This window comes from Sorex fumeus, unplaced genomic scaffold, assembly GCF_029834395.1.
Source record: "Sorex fumeus unplaced genomic scaffold, SorFum_2.1 ptg000146l, whole genome shotgun sequence".
NCBI lineage: Eukaryota > Metazoa > Chordata > Mammalia > Eulipotyphla > Soricidae > Sorex > Sorex fumeus.
In genome coordinates this window covers 2,023,879-2,046,051 of record NW_026606203.1, presented here as the reverse complement: position 1 = coordinate 2,046,051, position 22,173 = coordinate 2,023,879, and the positions used below count along the sequence as shown (strand labels likewise).

At 38.1% G+C, this 22,173-nt stretch overlaps 1 pseudogene; it reads left to right on the top strand.

Moving 5' to 3' along the window:
- Positions 1 to 1,271: 1,271 nt before the first annotated feature.
- LOC130016147 (uncharacterized) lies at positions 1,272 to 1,365 on the top strand (annotated as a pseudogene).
- The last annotated feature ends 20,808 nt before the right edge of the window (positions 1,366 to 22,173 follow it).

The window sequence follows — 22,173 nt, the reverse complement described above, 5'->3', positions numbered from 1 at the left end:
ACTATCTTAAATTAAGCAGCTTCTGTACCTCAAAAGAAACTGACCAGAAACAAAGACTCCAACATGCGGGCACGATACTCGCAGAAGCCTACCAGGTTCTCTGAGAGTGAGAACTGGACAATCAGAGTTGCTGTCTTCTAAATAAGATCCAGTCTCTGGATGTTGGCTATTGAGGGAATTACATGGATCCAGGGGTAGTTCGTGGTTGTAACACTTAATTACTAGAAGATGGGGGATCTGGAAGGAGCGGGCACATTCTTGATCTGAGCAGCCATGGAGATCTCATGCCCTGGTCCCGCACATTTGGGTTCCTCTTCCAGTTCCTTCATGCATGAGGCTTCTTCAAGCTTGGGAAGAGTGGTCTCTAAGCGTACCTATGGCTGGTTGCAGAGGTCTTCAGCTGCCGGGGCTATGCTCAGGGCGGTGAGGGAATCTCACCCCGCCATCTCCAAGGGGCCCCAGTGAGGAAAGCCAGGTGCGAGGTCAGGAGACTGTTGTTTTAGACATATTTGGAATTAATTTTAGATCGAAAAGTACGCATCATTGAAAATACTTATGTGCTTAGTAATAAATTACTACAAACTTGTTCAATCACGTCAGAGAGCCCACTCTGCTCAGAGAACTAGATTTTTAATTACAGATCCGTTTTTCCCATGTGTCATGACTGAGAATCACTATCAGTAGATATGAAACTCACTATACACAAAGATGCACACAGGTTACTATGAGTCATCTATGTTGTTAATATCAGTTGGCCATTAAACTTCACTGAGACCCTTTGTTCTGTCCTTTATAGGAGCCTCATGAGTCTCACCTTCCGTTCAAGTTGAACTTGTAATAAGGTGGAATGAAATCATCAATATAATCCTCACCTCATCCTTCAGGAGAAAAATCCTACATACATTCAAGGTGGTCAAAGTGCAGACAACACCATCCACCTTTTCCTGGAGATGTACACGAGACTGAGGCGAGAAAAGCAAAAGGCTCTAGTTTAATGGTCTTAATTAAGGTTTCAGGGAACGACATTAAACAAACTCATATCCCATCTTCCAAAAGAATTATTTTGTAAAACTGATGCCTAGGGTATGGTAAAAGATAATATGGTAAAAACCATATTTTTCTTTCTGGGACATTAAATTTCTAAATCTATTTATTCATGCTGCTTTGAAATACATTCCTTGATTAGGAATCATTGTCTGCCATAGGAGTGAGGAAGGACAACACTCAAAGTAATAAGAAGAGAAAAATATGGAAAAATTAACTCCTACTAAGTTTAACACATATACTAAAATTGAAATGATAAAATGATGAGCATGGTCCTTGCACAGAGATGATATGCAAACTTGTAAAGCATTCCATATTTTTGTTGCAAGAAGAATGAACAGGTCTACTTTAAGCTAAGACAATCCCCACAAGTACAAAAATTCTACATAAAGAGAGCACAAATCCCAATCACAAAAATCTCTCTCAATGTCAATGGACTAAATGTGCCAATTCAGAGGCACAGAATGGGAAGATGAATTAGAAAACTGAAACCAACATTCATTCTGCTGCCTGCAGGAAACACATCTGAACAATCAAAGCACCCATGGGCTAAAGGTAAAAGTCTGGGAAACAAGTTTTCAAGAAAATATCACCTCCACAAAGCTGGAGTGGCCATACTAGTATCAGACCACATGGACTTCAGGCTAAAGGTTATCAGAGACAGTGAAAGTCATTTCTTAGTGGTCATGGGATATGTACATCAGAAAGAACTCACCCTCCTCAATGTATATGATCCTAATGACAGACCAGCAAAATACTTAAAAACAACTTCTAATTGACTTATAGAAAAACATTGATAGCAACACAATACTAGAAGGAGATTTCAACACTTCTTTGTCACGTCTCCATAGATCAAACAGACTGAAGCTCAGCAAGGAAATATTTTCTTTAAGGGAAGTAATGAACAACCATTGGCTTAGAGAAGATATCAAAGAGAAAATAAAAAGTTTCCAGAAACAAATGAGAATGAGGACACAAGCTACCATAACTTGTGGGACACAGCAAAAGCAGTGTTAAGAGGAAAGATTATAGCTCTGCCAGAATTCATCAGGAAGAAAGAAAGGGCCTACATGAATAAATTAGAGCTCAAGATTTTGGAAAATGACCAACAAAAGTAGTCCAAACTAGGCTGGAGGGAGGAAATAATAAAACTTGTACCAGACATCAATGAGCTAGAATCCCAAAATAGAATCCAAAAGACCAATAAAAGAAAAAGCTGATTCTTTGAGAAAATAAATAAGATCAATAAACCATGAGAAGCCTCTCAAAGAAACAAAGAGAAAGAATTCTAATAAATCGAATCAGAAATGCAAAGTGGGGTGTCCTAATAGAAAGTACAGAAATCCATAGGATCATCAGAGATTATTTTGAGAATCTTTGCAGCAGGAAATGAGAGAATCTTGAAAAAATTGATAAATTATTGGATTCCAATTACCTCCCAAGGCTGAACCAAGATGATTTGGAATACTTGAACCTATCACTACCAAGGAAATTGAAATGATGGTCAAAAGTATCCCTACAAACAGAATCCATGGCCCAGATGGATTCAATAGTGAACTGTTTCAAACCTTTAAAATGGAACTGCTTCCAACATTTTTAAGATTTTCCAGGAAATTGAAGAAACAGAAATACTCCCAAATACTTCTATGAGGGAAAGATCACCCTAATACTCAAATCGATAGACACCACAAAAATAGAAAATTACAGACCTATTTCCTTGATGAATACAGATACAAAGATTTTCAAGAAAATACCAGCAAAGAGAATCCAGAAACTCAACAAAAGATCACACACTATGACCAAGTAGGTTTAGCTTGGGGATGCAAGGATGGCTTAACATTCTCTAGTCAATCAACAGAATACACCATCTCAATAAAATAAAGATAAAAGTCATATGATCACATCAATAGATGTAGATAAAGCATTTGATAAGATCCAGCACCCATTCATGATGAAAAACTCGCAACAAAATTGGAGTTGAAAGTACTTTCCTCAATCTAGTCAAAGCAAATTACCACAAACCTACAGCAAGCATTATTCTCAAGGGGGAAAAACCAAAGTCTTGGAGCAGAAATCAATGAACTAGAATCCCAGAATACAATCAGGCACAAAAAAAGCTACCCACTCTCACCACTCCTATTCAACATAGTACTTAAAGTACTTGCCATAAGATTTCGGTAAAAAAAAAAGATATCAAGGGCATCCATATAAAAAAGGAAGAACACAAACTTTTACTATTTGGAGATGACATGATACTATACTTATAAAATCTCAAAGAATCTACAAAAAAGCTCCTGGGAACAATAGATTTGTTTAGTAAAGTAGCATATTACAAAATCAATATCTGGTACTACATGGCTTTCCCATATATTAATAATGAAAGAGAAAAAAAAAGATAGAGAAAAACAATCCCATTCAAAATAATACCTCAGAAAATAGAGTATAATAGAATCAACTAAAATGGTTAAGGAACTATACCAAAAAAAAAAAAAAAACCTTCAAAACACTACTTCACGAAATAAGAGAGTATATGAGGAAGTGGAATCACATCCCATGCTTATGGATTGAGAGGTTTAACACTGTCAAAATGGCAATACACCCCAAAGCTCTATAAAGACTTAATGCAGTTTCTATAAGGATACCCATAACATTTTTCAAAGAAATAGATTAAACACTCTTAAAACTCATACAAAACCATAAACTCCCATGAAGAGCTAAAGCAGTCTTTGGTAAAAAGAAGAAGGGAACACCTTCCCCAACTTCAAACCCTACTACAAAGTTTTAGTAATCAAAATACCATGATATTCAGATAAAGACAGGCCTCAGATCAATGGAATATAGTCAAATATCCTGACGCTGGCCCTCAGATTATTATTACCTAATCTTTCTTAAAGGCTCAAGAAGTATGAAGTTGAGCTAGTAAGTATTTTCAGCAACTGGTGCTGGGAAAACTGGACAGCAATATGCAAAAAAAATGAACTCAGACCTCTTTATAGTGCCAGGCACAAAGTCAGATCAAATATATTATAGACCTCACTATCATACCTGAATTCCTAAGATATATGGAGAAAAATGTGGGAAGATCCCTTCATGACATTAAAGCTAAGGGAAACTTCTAGAATGAAACACAACTGACCAAGGAAGAGGAAGTGAAGATAAACAAATGAGACTACATTAAACTAAGAAGTTTCTGCAACTCAGAAAAAATGGTGACCATGATCGAAAGACAGCCCACGTAATGGGGAAAAATTATTTATGCAATACCCATACAATTAACCTCAAAATTCTGACTCCTGTATCATTAAGAACACTAAACTGTTCCCGTGAATTTTATTCTTCTTCACATATATTTACTCTAAAATATTTTAGATTTACTTGTAAACCACAGGTAAAAAGGAAAAATTATAAGTTTTTTTAAAAATAAAAAATAACCCCTATACATAGCCAGGTGCGACCCAAAAAACAACAAAGCAAGCAAGCAAGAAAGAAAGAAAAAAATTAAAAATTTTGAATGAATGAATTCTGTCTCAGAGGCCATTAAAAATTAAAAAATAATGCCGTTTGCAATGCTAAGGATCAATCCCAGATCATCATTCTTTGCGTTTTTGGGTCACACGTGGCGATGCACCGTGGTTACTCCTGGCTCTGCACTCAGGAATTACTCCTCACGGTGCTTGGGGGGACCATACAGGATGCTGGGAATCTAACCTGGGTAGGACGTGTGCAAGGCAAATGCCCTACCTGCTGTACTATAGCTCCAGCTCCCCCCCTCCCCATAATTCATCATCTTGAGGGCCTCAGATTTTTACCTTCCATTTGGAAACTTCATCTTTACATTGACACAGTAAATTGAAACCACAAAACCATTGAATGGCATGTTATAATGGTAGCAGCCATGAGCAAACATTGATAACCCATAAGTTGGCATGAATGAATTCTGTCTCAGAGGCTTTACTTCTGAGGATACCTGTCACTACCTCCTTTCTGTTACGTATCCCAGGATCAGAACCTACATCAGGCCAGCAGTAGAAATTTTCCACCCAAAAGCTAGCCTTCCCCTGGGATCAGTATCCTTGATCCATCTAACTTGAAATTTTTCATTCATGACTTGTTGACCTTGTTTCAGGCGGAGGCATCCAGAGCATAAACTCAGCTTTCCCGTTGTTTCCACAGGAAACCCAAATACCTAAGAATGTTATCATTTCTGACGCCACTGTTAAAGATTTTTTTGGAATCCCACGGTAAGATACTATCATTCGTGTTATACTATTACTGTTCTCTATAGTTCGGATCTCCCCAAAGAACTCTCTACCCTCCTCACTCCAAGTGCAGACTCCAGTGTATCATGATCCTGAACGTACTTATAATAGTTTCACTCAGGTTCTCCCCTAAAGTGCACAAGTGAAGTTCATACCAATCCAAGTTCTTATTCCTAAACTACCAGAGTGGGCTTGTTCCTCAAGCTTGTGTTCTCCCTTGAAGAAATACCGTGCTTCCTTTCTCTATGTCTCTCTTTGCTTGTTTTGTTAAATGACTGTTCTCGCTTGAACATATATTCCATTCCACCCTACAACTGTTTCACAAGTTTCTAAGGGCTTTTCAATAAAATATATTTTGTTTCACTAAACTAAAACTTTTAAAACCCCAGAGCATTATTAAAACCAATATTTGTATCTTTTAAACCACAAATTTTGAAAATGAAAGGTGGAAAAGCAATGGAATACTACTCAGTTGTATGAAGTGAACTCTTCTTATTATTTGTATATAAAATGTATAACATGAGGAAATTATGTTTAGTGACAAAAACCAGGCAGAGAAAGATAGGCATCCTACAAATTCAGGAATATGTGGCATATGGAGAAAACAAATTAAAAGAATAAAATGAGACAGACAAACGTCTAAAACATTATTTATATTCTATGATTTATAATTCAATTAACAATGGTTTCTCATACACATAATTCCAACATGACACTCCTCATTCTCTCAAATAACAAACCCTCCCTCTCCCCCAATCCCCCAGAATCCCTCCCTCCTAATCCCCTGACCTAATTGTGTGGATCAGTTCTCCCCTTGCATTGCTCTTGAACCTTTGTTGCTACCTGGCTGTGTGTCTTTACATCCCACATATGAGAAAGATCTCTCTGTATCTGCTCCTTTCCTTAAGGCTAACTTTACATGCATGATATCCTCTAGTTTCATCCAATGTTGAAAATTACATAATTTTGATCTTTTCAAAGCAATAAAAACAAACTTTAGAACTATGAGACTATTTACTTACCAGATGGAAAGGTGTTATCAAAGTGGAAAAACTGAACAATGGTGAATGACAGAGTAGGCCTTTCAGTAGTGAGTGTAATATGATACATGCTAGTTGATTCTGCATAATCTTAAATTTTATGAAATTCTATAATGTAATTCTATAAGGTAATTTTAAATAATCAAAAAAGTATTTAAATAATTTACATTTATCTATGATTATGACGTATCTTTTGTGTCAAACTATCAGAAATAAAAAGAATGTTAGATAGAGATATGGTGTATCACTATACTTTTAAACAAGAGAAGTGCTAAAAATTTCTGTGTCTTGATGAACTCTCATATAAATTGACTCCAAAATCAAATTAATATACTCAAGGAAAAATAAAACTCAACCAATTCAATCTTTTGCCTTCATTCAGGTTCCCATCTGCTGATCTCTGGCAGACGAAACAATTTTTATTTTATTTTATTTTTTTAAAATTTTTATTACTGAAACACCATGATGTACAGTTGTACATTTACAAATTTTTGTGCTTGGGTTTTGATTATACAATGATCACATGCCCATTCTTCCGCCAGTGCCCATTTTCCACCACCATGTATTCCAGTATCCCTCCCACACAGATCCCCCCCATCCCACCCTGCCTCTGTGGCAGGGCATTCCCTTTTGTTCTCTCTCTCCTTTTGGGTGTTGTGGTCTGCAAAAGAGGCATTAAATTGTAATCATGTTCAGTCCATAGTCAGAATTTTTATTTTCAAAGAATTTTTGGCAGAGGTTTGGCATTCTTTGCTAGCAACCAACTCATTTTCTTCTGCATTTTTTTTTCTAGAAATATATACTTATACTAAGACTGATTAGTCATGGCACCAAATTGACAAATGTCCCTGTTTTTACTTCAGTTCTGTTTCCTAATTATCACAAATTATTAGCAGTGGATAGAAAATAACTAGCCCAAAATTCGTGGGGGAAATGGAAATGTTTATGCTTTCCATAGTTTGGAAAATCCCTGTCACTAGTATAGTGACATACATCTAAATTTGTAATCAAAATGATTAAGAAGAGGTAAACCCTGACTGCCACTTCAAGGAAGAACGGGCCTTCAGCAAATATCCTTGGTTTCAGAAGGATGGCTCTGGCTTGGATGGGGGGCAAACATGAGAGCTGTGAGCTACCTGCAGTTAACACATGCTCTGAGGCTATGTGGTTACACTGCTGAGAAATGTCGAGAGCCCTGACTAGGTAGGGTCATGGGGGAGAATGGAATGATGACAAGAAAACAGAGCAACAGGACAAGATGATAGATTCCTTTGTATAAAAGTTTTCATCTCTAATGTATTAATCTGTGAAAAAGAGGACCAACTTCTTATCATTCTTCCTGGCAATATATTATCCTTACATATTGCTTCAGGAAAAAAACGCTTCCCTTGATAGTTATTATAGCCTGAATATCTGTGAGGTCTTTGAAGTCTTTCTATGTATACAGTGCTGATGACTGAAACCAATCTCACTATTTAAGTATCTAAACTGCAATGTTCTCACCATTTAACTCTCTAAACTCTGATGGCTCCAAATCTTCTAAGATCAACTTTCATCTCTTCCATGATATCCAGGCTTCTCTTCCCAACTGTCAATTCTCCCTTTCTTTCTCCCTCTCTCTACCAACTATGGTCTCTCTGCCAAAATTTGCCAAGGCAAGCCTTCTTGAAATATAGACATAAGTTGACTTCTCCTTTTTTTTAAATTTAGGCAATTTTGATTTTCAAAGTCATTTATATTGGAGATTTGTCATACAATACTCCAATTCTAATCACACCACCAGTGTCTGCATCCTTCCACCAACAGATTACACATTTCTCCCTGCATTCCCACCGATTTCCTTGACAAACACATTTTGAAGTTTTACTATTGTACTTTGGATTCCATACTTACAGTAGTGTTGGCATTGGTGGTTAAGACATACACCTCAACTTTTTCATGCTGGCCTTCCTGGATCAATGCCCACTGACACAATTTAGGGGAAATATATGAGAACAAATCATTAAGCTCCAAATTTTTCAAATAATCTTTAAACAATTCTAATCGAAAAGAAAATAGTGAGAACTGGAGGAGACAACCTCTTGTCAGCCTGCAAAGTCTTTTCAGTTTTCCACATTACAACAGAAGAAATCAGTGAAGGAGGTCTGTCGTCACGCAACTTAGGTGACCCTGCTGAGGTGTGGTCAACAGGGTGTTTTGTGCTCTTCTCTCCTTCCACCAGAAGTCCCAACCCTATGATTTTTGTCTCTTCAGTCCGCATAAAATGAAAAAGTTTTACCACACAGACATCCATGCAATGAGCCCAGCCAAAGTGATAAAAATAAATTTCAGCAAATTCATAGGTTAGTCATGATGGTAGAATCTAAATATCATGTTTTTGTATTGAATCTGCAGGAGACACATATTACAAACCTTTTCATGATTCAGTTTCAATCATAGGATATTTTAACACCTAACCTCCACTAGTATACAGTTCCATTGCTAATGTCCCCAGTTTCTCTCCCACCACTCCCTCTCCCAACCCCAAACCCCACCTGACAGCCTGCTGTCTCTACACTATGGCAGGCACCTCTCTCTCTCTCTCTCTCTCTCTCTCTCTCTCTCTCTCTCTCTCTCTCTCTCTTTCTCTTTCTCTCTCTCTCTCTCTCACACACACACACATCCTTTGGGCATTGTGGATTGTAATACAGAGAGTGAGAGGTTCTCAAGTTTATTCCTTTACCTACTTTCAGGACTCAGTTCTCACCCAGAGTAATCACTTCCAACTATCATTGTCAGAGCGGTCCCGTCTTTATTCCAAATTCTCGCCTTCAGCACTTGTGGCAAGCGTCCAACCATTGACCAATTCTCCTGGCCTGTGTTTCTGCTATCCTTGGGTATTAGTCTCATTTTCTGGTTTTTTATATCCAAAAAATTTTGTAGTCCAATCAGTATACCCCTTTCCTTCTGACTGATTTCATTGAGCATGATATTCTTCCCTGTTCATCCATTTATAAGCAAATTTCATGATGTCAGTTTCCTGCCAACTGCGTAGTATTCAATTGTGTAGTTATACCATAGTTTCTTCTGGCTATTGTGAATGGTACTGCAGATGGTATTTCTGTTGTAAATATCATGTTTAATGTAAATTACATAGGAAAATACTTCCGACGTTCCAAACATACAGAATCCACTCACTAATAGAACTTTTTTAAATTTTTTTAAAAATATAATTTATTATGATGCTTTCTAAAAAACGGAAGCTATTAACAAAAACTCAGGGAAAGCATATTCTATAAATGCCAAAAATAATAACCTTAAGAAAGGACAACAGCTACGTGTTCTTGCTCCTCAAAAATCCATGTGTTTCTTGATATATTGTCAATATCTTTCTAAAGCCTTCAAATTCTTCAACTTAATTTCTAAACACTATTTAAAGTTATATTAATTTAATAGGTGTAATCAGCTTTATAGAATATTTATTTGATTCTTTCATATTTTACATAAACAACGTTTGAATTAACCATAGCACTGTAGCACTGTCCTCCCATTGTCCACTGATTTGCTCGAGCAGGCACCAGAAACGTCCCTATAGTGAGATTTGTTGTTACTGTTCTTGGCATGTCGAATAATTCACAGGTAGCTTGCCAGGCTTTGCCATGAGGGAGGGTTACTCTCAGTAGCTTGCTGGGCTCTCTGAGAGGAGGAGAGCAATCGAACACAGGTTGGCCACGTGTAAGGCAAACATCTTACCCACTGTGCTATGGCTCCAGCCCATATATATATTTATACATATATATGTGTATTTACACACACATACATATCTATATATTCCTGTTACACGGCTCTTAAGCTCCAAATCATATTTCTTCCTCCTCCAATTCTTTACTACTTCTCTCCCCATAGTTGGTGCTCAACTAATTTTCCGAGTCCCCTCAGATGCATTTCTGAGGCCATGAAAAAGGAATGCATAACACATACATGCAAGGAAGGCACAAAGCATATGTAGATAAATTTCATATGGACATATAATTGTGATGACAAGTTTACAAACTGTATTCGCTTCAAGTACAGAGTTCCTGATCTCTGGAACTGTGTATTCATACTCCATGCACTGTCAAATATCCAGCTACTGTCCACAACTAACTAACAACACTCCCCTACCCATTTCAGTCATTTAGTTCCCCTCCTTAAGGACTATTTTGATGTCAGAGTATAAAGGTTTGATTTTGCTTTTGTTTATTGTTCCATTTAATTTTTTTCTTTATATTCCAGAAACAAATCAAATATTTTTTTTTTAAAAAAATAAAGGACAGGAGGTGATATCAGGCAACAAATGAATAGTTGATGTGGTTGAGAATCAGCAAGAGTCTTCCAGGTCAGTGTGAGGAATGGAACATCCAGTTGTCCTTCCCAGCATATTTCCAAAGGGCTGTCTTGGAGCAGGGTACATGGTGGGAAGAACCGCAGGACAGTAGTAGTGTCTTGAACATATAGGGGCCTATGTTCTTCTTTGAAAATGTAATGGTATTGACCTCCATTGCAAACTACAACACCTTAAAACAAAGAAAAAGCAAAAGTGAATGCCCTGAGTTAGGGCAAAGTAGGGGAGATGGGGGGTGGGAGGGTCACTGGGTTCCTTGGTGATGGAGAATGGGCACTGTTGGAGAGATGGGTACTTGATTCTTGTAAAACTGAAACCCAAGTACAAAGGTATGTAAGTCTACAACTGTACCTCATGGTGTTTCACTAATAAAAGTAAATAAACAAAAACTAAAAAATTAAAAGTGCTATCAGCTGGTATAAGAAAAAAAATGTAATGGTGTTGACTAGATTAAATCAAGATCATTTTTAGCTTTAGGATGCTAGGATTCAGCTTTGATTCACTGATTGATACTTTGAAATGTCCCAGTTCATCCTCATTCAGAGAAGTCATTTATTTCTTTGAGTATTGATTTGTACAGGGAATTCCTCACAAAATTCTTTATATAATGTCTATTGAGGGACTCAAGGATAATGCTCTTATTATCATTTTCAAAGAATACAAAAATACTCTTTGAATAAGATTTTCTTGGTTCTCTATCTAAAAGCTAAATGACAACAATTAAGTTTAACTCAACATTTTCTAAAGCGCATCACATTAGTACTTGAAAAGAAATTTTAAAAGACTCTGGGAGAGGGGAGGAGGAAAAGTCATGGATCTATAAGGATTAGTACAAGTCTTTGGGTGTGTGGGGCATGGGAGTGTGTAGAAAAGTTGAGATCACACTCAGCTATGTGATCTAATCTCTATATATCTATTCTCTAAATTAGATACCAGCGATATATTCACACAGGTGTATTCATATGACTATCATGTACACTAAGGAAATCCAGGGAAATAATTCTTACCACTGACATTCTTGTAAATTTAAGTAGTAATCAGGTTTTTATCGTTATGTTCCTATGATTTCATAGGCAGTGTTTGTTTCCTTGACCAACCTGGAATGTCTTTAAAAGACCAAATATAGGAACATTCTTTCATTTTTAATTAAATATAGAAAAGGCTGAATTTACAGGTTAAATTGACATGAATATCTTTTTCAATAGTCTATTTGGGACACTGTGCTTTACTTGTTTTATTAGGAACTAAATGTGGTACCCTATAATCTCTAATTCCATCCCTAGTCCTCCCTTCTCTACTTGTAGCAATCAAGACAAACTTCACTTTAGACCTAGTTTTCAGTAATCTCAACTAAACATTAAAGTAAAAAATAAGTCTGAAAAAATAATTCTGTTATCCAGCAGTTATGTAAGATGCTTACACAAATGAACAGAATATTGAGAAAGAAATGAACACTCCAAATTGTGTTTTAAGAAGGCAAAGAATACATGTTGTAATTGACCATATAAAAGAAAGAAAATTAAAGTAAATTCCTTGGTAAGTTCTGGTATTCTTGGAACCATGTTGCCCATTGAGTAGTCAGCTAGCTAAGTCTTCATTAACTTGGATTTTCCTTGTTCACATCCCTGATATTACTCTTCTCCTCCTCAGATCCCATTCCCAGTAAATCATGTTCCCACCAGATCTTGTTTTTTTCAAGCTTTGTTTTCGCCAAACTTCAAGTCCTTCCTTTTGCACTTATTGTCTCTTTTCCCATCATTTCAGACTTTTCTCCCAGCATTTTTTCCTCAGTTAATATAACTTTCTTTCAAGGGAGTTGAAGCTTGTTAGTTTTGAGAGTTGACTGGAATCATTTTCCTCTAGCCGTACATTAAAAGTAGCAAAACACTTTTCACGTTTTTCTGTTCCCAGCCAGTCAACTACCCTTTCCTGGGAAAATCTCTTGACTGATTAGTATCAGGTCAGTCAGAAACAGCGTTCATTTCCCCCCATTTTCAACAATGTAGTTACTGGTACCAAACAGAGTTAGTTAAAAATATGTTCCTGTTAACATATATTTGCACTTCGGATCCATGTGAACACCTTCCACCTGGCTTTTTTTTGAAGGTGGTCATCCAGTTTGCTTTTCTGGTGGCATTCTGTTTCTCACTATTCTTCTCCACAGCTAAGTGATGTGAAACTAACATATATAGTAAATGGAATGATTCAAAGCTCCAGACCGAATGCCAGCCCTTTCAGCTCTCTCGGTCTTATATGTAACCTGTTCTTTGGAACCTATCTTATTTTCGTATTTTTGTTTTGAATCTTATTTACAAATAATATTTTAACTCATTTGAAAAACATCCACCAACTATCCCATGATGATCACCAGCTGTCCAGTTCTCTACCCGTCCCGGGTTCCTTCCCATTCATCCATCACCCCATTCATTCTCCTAGGGCCAGCTCTTTCCTCCACCACCTTCCAGGCTGAAGGAGAACCGGTACCTACTTCTTTGGAAGTGGTGACCTAGTGCGCATGTCTTAGTCTGGTACTTCCAGCAACGCAGCCCCAAAGCCATTTATAACGTTGGTTCTTGTGTGAGCTGCAGTTAACAGCGATGTTTAGAGCAGGCTACGGGAACCAGGGACCATGGAAGACCAAGGACCAGCCCCTCAAGCTAATATAATTTGAGCTCCCCCCACCAGAAATTTCCTGATAACTGGCTTGGCTACCTTGGGGAGTTTACAAATCCAAAGACTTACAGAGGCAATGGACCGCATTGTGAAAACACGCTAGTGAAGTGTCACCGTAACAGCAACTCTGAATATTGCTGGGAATAAGTGAAATGTTGCAGCTAGGGGTGCTGAACAGAGGGCCCGAGGGCATGATGACTTATCCTTGCATCTCCCAGGAGCTGATCTTCAGGCTTCATGCTTCAATTTTTCTCTTGGTTTTGTCCCTGTTAAGAGTCATCCTTGAATGACTCTGAGGGCGTTGATCACTCATTTGGTAGGTTTATTCCCCAGGCATCATTTATGGATAGACCACAAAAACCTTTTAGTACTGTGTCTCAAATTTGGTTATTTTTGAAAAGTGGCCATGAGGCGTAAACACAGCCTCCATGGAAGAATTTTGACTTTTCTTCTGGTCATCTTAGACTCATCTGCCTTCCTCAGCCTATTCCAAAATTATTCGTTTAACCAAAAACTGCAGACCGTGCCATTTCTCCCAATTTCTTGTGGAGGAAACCAGGTATGGGGCATACTTGATTGTGCTCTGGTCTTACTCCTGACTCTGTGCTCAAGTTTCAGATCTGGTGGGTCTCTGGGGACCATAAAATACTGCAAGAAATGAACTGAGTCTTTCTTGTTTGCAGAGCAAATGCCCTGTAGGCTATACTCTTCCTCTGACCCTACCAAACTCTTCATCAGGCCCATGCAATTTCTCATCTGATGGGTTTTATAAACCTGGACCAAGTTTGTATTTCGTAGAGTCTTGTCTATTCACCCTTTTTCCTATCTCTAACTTCCCATTCTTTCCCATTCCATCCTTCAACACCCAGCCACTCCCAAAAACAACCACAGTTGACAGCATCTCAAAATTCATAACTTTTATTAACAACCAATTTACTATGATGCTTCTCTTTAATTTGAAAAAATATATTAGAATAAATAAAAGGTGTATGGCATGTCAGTGTTTGCCTAGGAAAACCATCTGGTACCTCGAGTGGAACCTACCATTCCAGCTACTCCCATTACGCAGCCATAGTAGAAAGAGATGTCCATCTCTTTTTCCCTCTCAATAAAGTTCTGCACTTTCACCAAAAGAGGTGTGTTTGGCAGTGTTCTCAATCTCCTGCTGAGCCTTCCTTTTCATAGTCTCACGCTCTGGTCTCTGCTCATTGGTGATGGGCTTTGACATGACTGGCTTCGGAACATTGGACGTTCTCCATGGAATCAGTTGGAAACACAGGTCTTGGAGGAGAAACTGACTCTGACGTTTGGTTGGCGACTACCGCTTGTACACAAAGAGAGGAGGAGGTTCCAGTTGGAGAGAAGTGCCAGGTGCTGTTGTAGGGAGCAGGTCTAGAAGCTGTTGGGTGACGAATAGGCCGGCTACTAGGGTTCTGCAAACCTGGTCGAAATGGGTTGGTTGAAATGGACTGAGCAAATTTGGCAGAACGACAAAAATGCAGTGGTTGACCAGGAAGAATTGGCAGCAGTTGGCTGAGCTGCATTGGTAGAGCCAGACTTGGCATAGTAAGCTGCAGCAGGATGATGTGAGACCACATATTGTCGTCTCTGAGGAACAGGTTGAGCTTGGGGACTCTCCATGTTAAGAAAAGGCAAAGGTACCAATTTGACCTTCCCAGGAGGTGGCTTCTCAGACTGGGATGGAGATAAGCGTTTTTCAGCACTGCTACTTGGTTTTTGTGCTTTGACCTGAATTTTCTCAAGGCCTTTTCTATCCCCTGTAGCACCTAGCCATGGCTTGACAGCTGAGGATGGCTTGACATCTTTAGGCTTCTTTGAGCTACTCAGGACCTGGGAGGAAGAGATTCCAGGTTTTGGATCATTCTTCTTCCCCAAAGCATGAAACACTTGGAAAGAATCCAGCATGTGTATGCCTAGGTAGCGGCAGGGCTTTTTAATGGTCTCTTGGAAAAACTCACGTTGACTTTTCTTGCATTTCATCTTGACAATGGTGGGCTTTTCTTCTGCCTTGAACTTCTTCCCTGGCTGCTTACACTCGTTAGCTTTCTTCGAGTTTTCTCTGGTGTTTTTTGTCTTCTGCTGCCCATGCCTCTTTTTCTTGCTGATCCTGCTGGAGGCAGCTTTGTGAAGTTTGCTGTTAGTTTTGGCCGTGGTCACAGGACACCTCTCACTGACTGCAGCATTACGAACAATCCCCGCTCCCCCTAGCAAGCATTCTCGACGTTTCGCTGGATTTTGGCCTTGGTTTCTCCCTAAAGAGTTTCAGAAGCCTCCTTTTTGTTCTTCCATTTTGCATCGGAGGTCCCCTTGGTGCCACTTGAATTTTCTTGCACCTGCTTCAGAGTGATGGTGTCAACGGTGTTCATTACCTGCAGATCTTTGCATTGATCTAAGTCTACTGGGATCTGGTAGGTCTCCAGAGGTTTTGAAAGCCCAGTTTTCATCTGATCAAAATTCTTAACTTTTTGTTCCTGAGTTGGAGTTGGGTTCAGCGCCAGGTTACATTGGGCTGGAGATATTATGGGAACTTTCCCGAAGCTCAGGTGGTGGATTACTCTCAGGTCTTTGAATCCTGCTACTGCAAGATGTGGGCAATTCAGAAATTTGTGTCAGACCAAATGTCTGACCTGAAGGTTGCGATGGCAGGGAAGTCTCCATCCCCAGGAAATTCATCACTAAAAAGGAACCAAGGAAGAAATCAGTGCCTGCGAAATGAGATATTCGGTCCACAAAACTAGTGGTGCAACAACTGTGCACCTACCAGCAATAGGCAATGGATTATTATTGGGTATTCTTAGGATAATGGACAAGTCCTGTGCTCAAAGATTGGAGGTAAATGTTGTAGTTCTTACTGTTTGTCATGTGTTGCTCTTGTTTTTTGGTTTTCTTTGTATTTGAAAGAATTTCTGTGTAAACTAACTTGAAAAATAAGAGACTTGGGAAGAGCAATATTACATTTGTTAAGGCAATGGCCCTGCGCACACCTGACCTCAATTTGATCTTTAGTATCACTTATGTTCTCCTAAGCATCTTCAGCAGTGATCCCCAGCACAGATCCAGGAGTAATCCCTGAGCACTTCGGTCTATGACACGGATTCAATGTCCTCCAAACAAAAGTTTTTTTAAAAAAATTAATTATAGATTTTCAAACTAATAAGTGCCATACAGAGCTTAGCTTTGTAATGTATTGTACTGTCAATTTATTCACTTTCATGGAAAAATAAAAGGGCGTTAATATCATAGAATAAGAGTATGAATGAAGCACTACTTCATCATGATATTTGTGCTGAGGTACAGATCCCACGTTTCATGATTTGAGTCAGAATCTCTGAACCACAAGTGTATTCAGAACCTTTCTGTTCATTTATGGAAGGGAAAGTTAACGTGGTACCATTACAATTAGAGTTCTGAAACTTCTTAAGAAAATAACAAAATACTAGTTTAAGATATGTATTTTACTTTTAGTGTGGTAATTCTGGAGGACTGCTGAAATAGAACAGTGAAAAATGTGGCATTCCCTGCCACAGAGGCTGAGTGGAATAGGGGGTATGGGTGGTGGGAGAAATACTGGGAACCGTGGTGCTGGAGAATGGGCACTGGTGGAGGAGGGATACGTACTCCATCATTGTATAAATGAAATAGAATCACAATAATTTGTAAGTCTACAACTGTCCGTCATGATGTTTAACTAATAAAAATTTAAAAAATGAAATAACAAGGGAAAAAATGCGCTATTTTTTTCTCTGCTCCTGACGTTTCTTTATAAGAAACTTAGATGTCCATTATACTATCATAACTTCCAATCTCCATTAGGAGCTCTTATATTGAGTGTGAAAATAACATGCTGTAAAATGAGTGAGGGGAGTAAACATGAACTGAATTTTTTTTAATTTAAAAATCTCAGTGTATATGAATACTACCTAACTACGAACAGTTTTCCTCTTTTTTGACCCCAATTTTTGAATTTTCTTTCCCTTCTCTCCGTTTTACTCACCTTGATAACTCAATTCTGTGATGGGTTGAGCAGACAGAGAGAAGTCGATTCCAGACTAGGAGGCTGGTATTTGGTTATTTGGGGGCTGGACCTCCTTGAGAACCTTAACCATTTCTCGCGATGAGTTGCTGTAAGCTTGGGGGGCAGAGCCATTTAGCCCTGTGTATGACATGGAGTCATAGGACTGCAGGCCGGAAAGGAGAGTTCCCAGAGTGCCTTGATGATAGTAATACACCTGGCTTCCTTCCTTGTATGGAAGTGACAGGCTTTGACTCTGAGGTGGAACCTGAGATGGTCTTCTCTCAACAAGACTGGCAGAAAGTGATGGGTACACAGACACCGTGTTGTTGGTAACTAGTGTTTTCTCATAGCGAGCTGCCATAGGCATGGAAGAGACAGCGGTGTCTTGGTCAAGAATAGTCACAAAAAAGTCTCCCATGGAAAACATCACTTCAGCATTTCCTGCAATATCCCATTCCAAAACACTTTGGAAGGAAGCAGCTGAGGTAGATATATGACTCTGGTGAAACACTCCAGATGGCATTGTTGTGCTGAAATGATGTAAATATAGTCACTACCCATCAGTGGTTGGAAAGAGGTGCCAGAGGCTGAGGGCAGGAGTCAAGCAGATCTACCAGCTGGAGCAGATACTCTGGAGTAGTTGCAAACACTTCCTGTTAGGGAAGCTGCATTGTTCACCACGGGAAGGGAAAGCTGCAGAGTATGTGCAGTTCCCAATACAGATGGATTTTGAAAATTTTCTGTAAGGAACAAGAGGGAGATGAAAAAAATCTGTGAGACTAATAATCTCCTTCAACACTGAGAGGAACAATATGAACTTAAAATTTAAGCCATCGAGATGCTTCTAGTACCAACAGTCAATTGAATTTCCAAAATTCCAACAATTTGGGGTGATTCAAAGCCTGGAACTTTTTGGCACTTAGTGCATTTGGTATCATGCTCCCAAAGTGAACACAGAACTGTAGAAGAGCCAGGTGATGGTGTCTGTACCTGGATTTCTTGCTTACAGATAATTCTCCTTACCCTAGAAATGCCTGTAGCTTGCCTCCTATTGAGTCCTATGCTATTTCCTAGAATGGAAGCTTTTTCAAACTAGGAAGTCTAAGAGAAAGGGAAACATTCAATGGACAAGAGGAAACCTGAGGCCCAGATGTGGCATAGAGATTTCATATATTCCAATCATTTTTATTGGGCGGGGCTTGGCGTGGTGTAGAGTTTGGACCAATAACTGACAGTGATCTTGGGTTCTCCCTGGCTCTACACTCTGGAGTGACCCCTTAGAACATTCGGGAGAGTGTTTGCCGTGACAGAGATTCAACTGGATTGGCTGTGTACAAGGCAAGTGCCTTATCCCCTCCAGTACTATCTCTCTCTGTCACTTAAGAATTTCCAGGTTACACAAACTAAAGCATGTGTTTTTTTGGCCAGGATCCTGCATGATCACTACAAGGCCAGAAACCAGAAGGCAGATACCTTACATTAATATAGGCATTTGAGTTCTTTACAACTATTACCATTGTAATAATCAGGTTTCCATTTGACTTGTTAGATGAGTACCTGTTACTTACGGTTCACATACGACTTAATCTTGTGGATGCATTGAAGTTTACCCTCATTTTTGATCCACTTCAAAAAGGACTACTGGAGTTTTTTCCAAGAAATGTTTTTGGAAGGAAAACTTTATTTAAACTCTGTGTCTTAAATTGTTTATCTACAATGTAGTTACTCATAATTCTAAGAAAAATAATGCATACATGAATATTATTTTTCTTTTTCATGTGATTTTCATAGAAGGAAGTGTAAAGAAAACATCATGAGAAATATGTATCACAGAACTGAAAAAGGAGAATATAGATATTAATGAAATCTGGACACTGTAGCAAGCAGCATAGTACAGTTAGTTATGGAGAGCAGACCCAAGAGTAGGCCTTGAATAACAGTGGATGTGAGCCCAAGCAAAACCAAATAAAAGAGTCCAATAAGTTTATTAATAAATCGTTCCACATATACAATATGAAGACAGTATTCTATTTTAGAAAAAACTGCTAGCAAAAAAATGGAATAGAAGGAGATTTTTGAGTGCACACTTTACCACTCCATTAAAGAGAAAGGATTTACCAGTAACTACATAACAAAAAGAAAATAGAAGTAAATGTGATTGTATTTCATAGACAAGAAATGTTTTAAATGAGTAAAATACAGAAAGAAATTTCGAAAGTACAAAAAATTATTCTCATCAGTACCTTTGAATATTAACCAGCAAACAACACGTGTTAAACATAGCAGAGGATTTCACTTGATCACACAAGAAACAGAAAAGACCATTTAAAAAGTGATCATAAAATATTGCAAACTTACTTTCAACCCCTACATTAGAATTATATTTATCAACCTGGAAAACATTCTTCTCAATATTTAATAAATGAGCACCGAAATCCAATAAAATATCTTTTATGTAGGAAAAATCATAATTCACAAATATGACAGAAACGTGTAATTAGACCTGTGAGACTTGATTTTTCTATTTCCTCTTAGAATTTAAAACAGAAGTTGACTATTATCTAAATACTCTCATGTTAGGAAGAAAAAAATCACATGAAATAATATTTGTAAAGATGACAAGCAGTTCTAACCTGGAACCTACTTACCACACAAATGAATCAAATCTCCTGATTCAAGTTAGAATATACCATTTTTTTATTTAACAGGCAGCAAGTACATGTACTTAAAAACCAGAACGTAATAAAAACATTGAAGATTCTGTGTCTTCCACCGCCCTAGATCAGCACTATTAGCTATTTATGGGGAGCATCATTTCTGAAGCGTGTTTATACTCAAATTGTCAAGTATCAAGTATTATGTTCTAAGAGATAATAAGGAAAAAAGCCAGCTAGGATGGCTTTCTGATAAACTGCTTTTCCTACTGGTACCTTTCTTTTTTGATTTTAAATCTTTGGTTCTCTTCAACATTCTGTACAAAAGTTTTCCCCTTCCTTGATAATCAACGTCCCTATGCTTGCTTGCTTGCTTTCTTTCTTTCTTTCTTTCTTTCTTTCTTTCTTTCTTCTGTCTTTCTTTCTTTCGTTCTTTCTTTCCTATTTATTTCTCCCTCATATCATCTAGGTTTCGATTGGTTAATGTTTGAAGAAAGTGATGCTAAACTTTCTTAACTTTGAGTGCTTGCCTCCCTACCCTCAGCACTCCACACCTTACTCATGCCCCATATTTTTTTATTAGCTGGCTAAAATCAAATCACAAAGGTCAATGATTATTTCTTGGTAGTATAACTATATTTAAAATACTGAAGTATAAATACAAGTGGAGAGACCATTACAGATAATACATGCTAGTATATATTAACAGTTTTCCACAGCATCTATATTTTCGGTTTCTGTAAAAATACTGTCTCTGATTTACTTATTTTCAATGGAAATCATGAAAAATTCATGATTAAAAGGAAAAAGAAACACAGAGAATCAACACTCATATATATATATACATATATATGTATTTAAGTTTGTGTGTGTATTTGAGCTCCTAAGTATGTCTAAAATATAATGTAATCAATGAGGAAAAACACTTTGTATGTGAGAGAAAGTAAGTCAATGTCTAAAATCACACAGCAAATGTCAAAGTCAAGCTAAAATGAGGCTTATAAAATTCTACTTGAATACTTACTTTCATTACTCCGTGCTGTTTTTACTTGACTGCTAAATTTATGGATGATAAATCTAATGAAAAGCTTTGAAAAGTATTATTCCTTTCCTGACATGGTCAGAGAAGAGGAAATACCGATGAAAGGTAGACGAGAAGAGGAGGTGGTACGAGAGTACGTCTGAACACTGAAGCGGCTTAAGACCACAAGTGTTCAGTACAAATGGGTGCTCACACGTGATTGGTCATTGGTCACTCGTCACTTGCCATGATGGTTCAAATTTGTTTACAAACTACTACATGGGACCCCCAAGATTCTACCAGTTGGAGGTTGGTTTGGTGGGAGAATGATGTCATAAAGTAGGCAGTTGAAAGTTAGAGCCTAGCCAATCAGGAGGTAAGAATCCCAAGAAGACCACCGGATTGGATAGAGAGGATGGTAGAATGAAGCAGGCTAGGGAGATGGAATCCGAGAAGACAGTTATAACAGTTTCACCTTCGTCAGACTCTTGTGTTAGAAAAATATTCTCATTATACTCAAGAGTTTACATATTTCATTAACAAATCAAAAAAATTACTAAATAATCGTTTATATTGCACTGTTAAAGAAACAACATTTGGTATTACTAGTATTTTTAGATAACGTTTACAGCACAGCAGGTAGGGCATTTGCCTTGCAGGAGGCCAACCCTGATTCCGATTCCTCTGCCCGGCAAACTACCCAGTGTATCTCATCCACATAGCAAAAGCCTGGCAAGCTCCCCATGACCTATTCGATAGGCCAAAACCAGTGACAACAAGTCTCACAATTTGTTGTAAGATGTTACTGGTTCCCGCTCGAGCAAATGGATGAACCGCGGGAGGACAGTGCTACAGTGCTATGATTGAAAAAAATTGTGGTTTCTTTCAATATGACAACACTTACTAGGATAAGTTGTAGATGAATCGAGATGTGTTAAAATAAATAAAATGAGAAGAAATAGTAAATGCACAGGTATCTTATTTGTACAAAACTAACAGTTGTTCTCGTACAAAACTAACAGGGTCCTCGCCGGGACACCTTGGAGGGGAGCGGATTGTGCTTTCCTCCCCGCCCCGACCGGG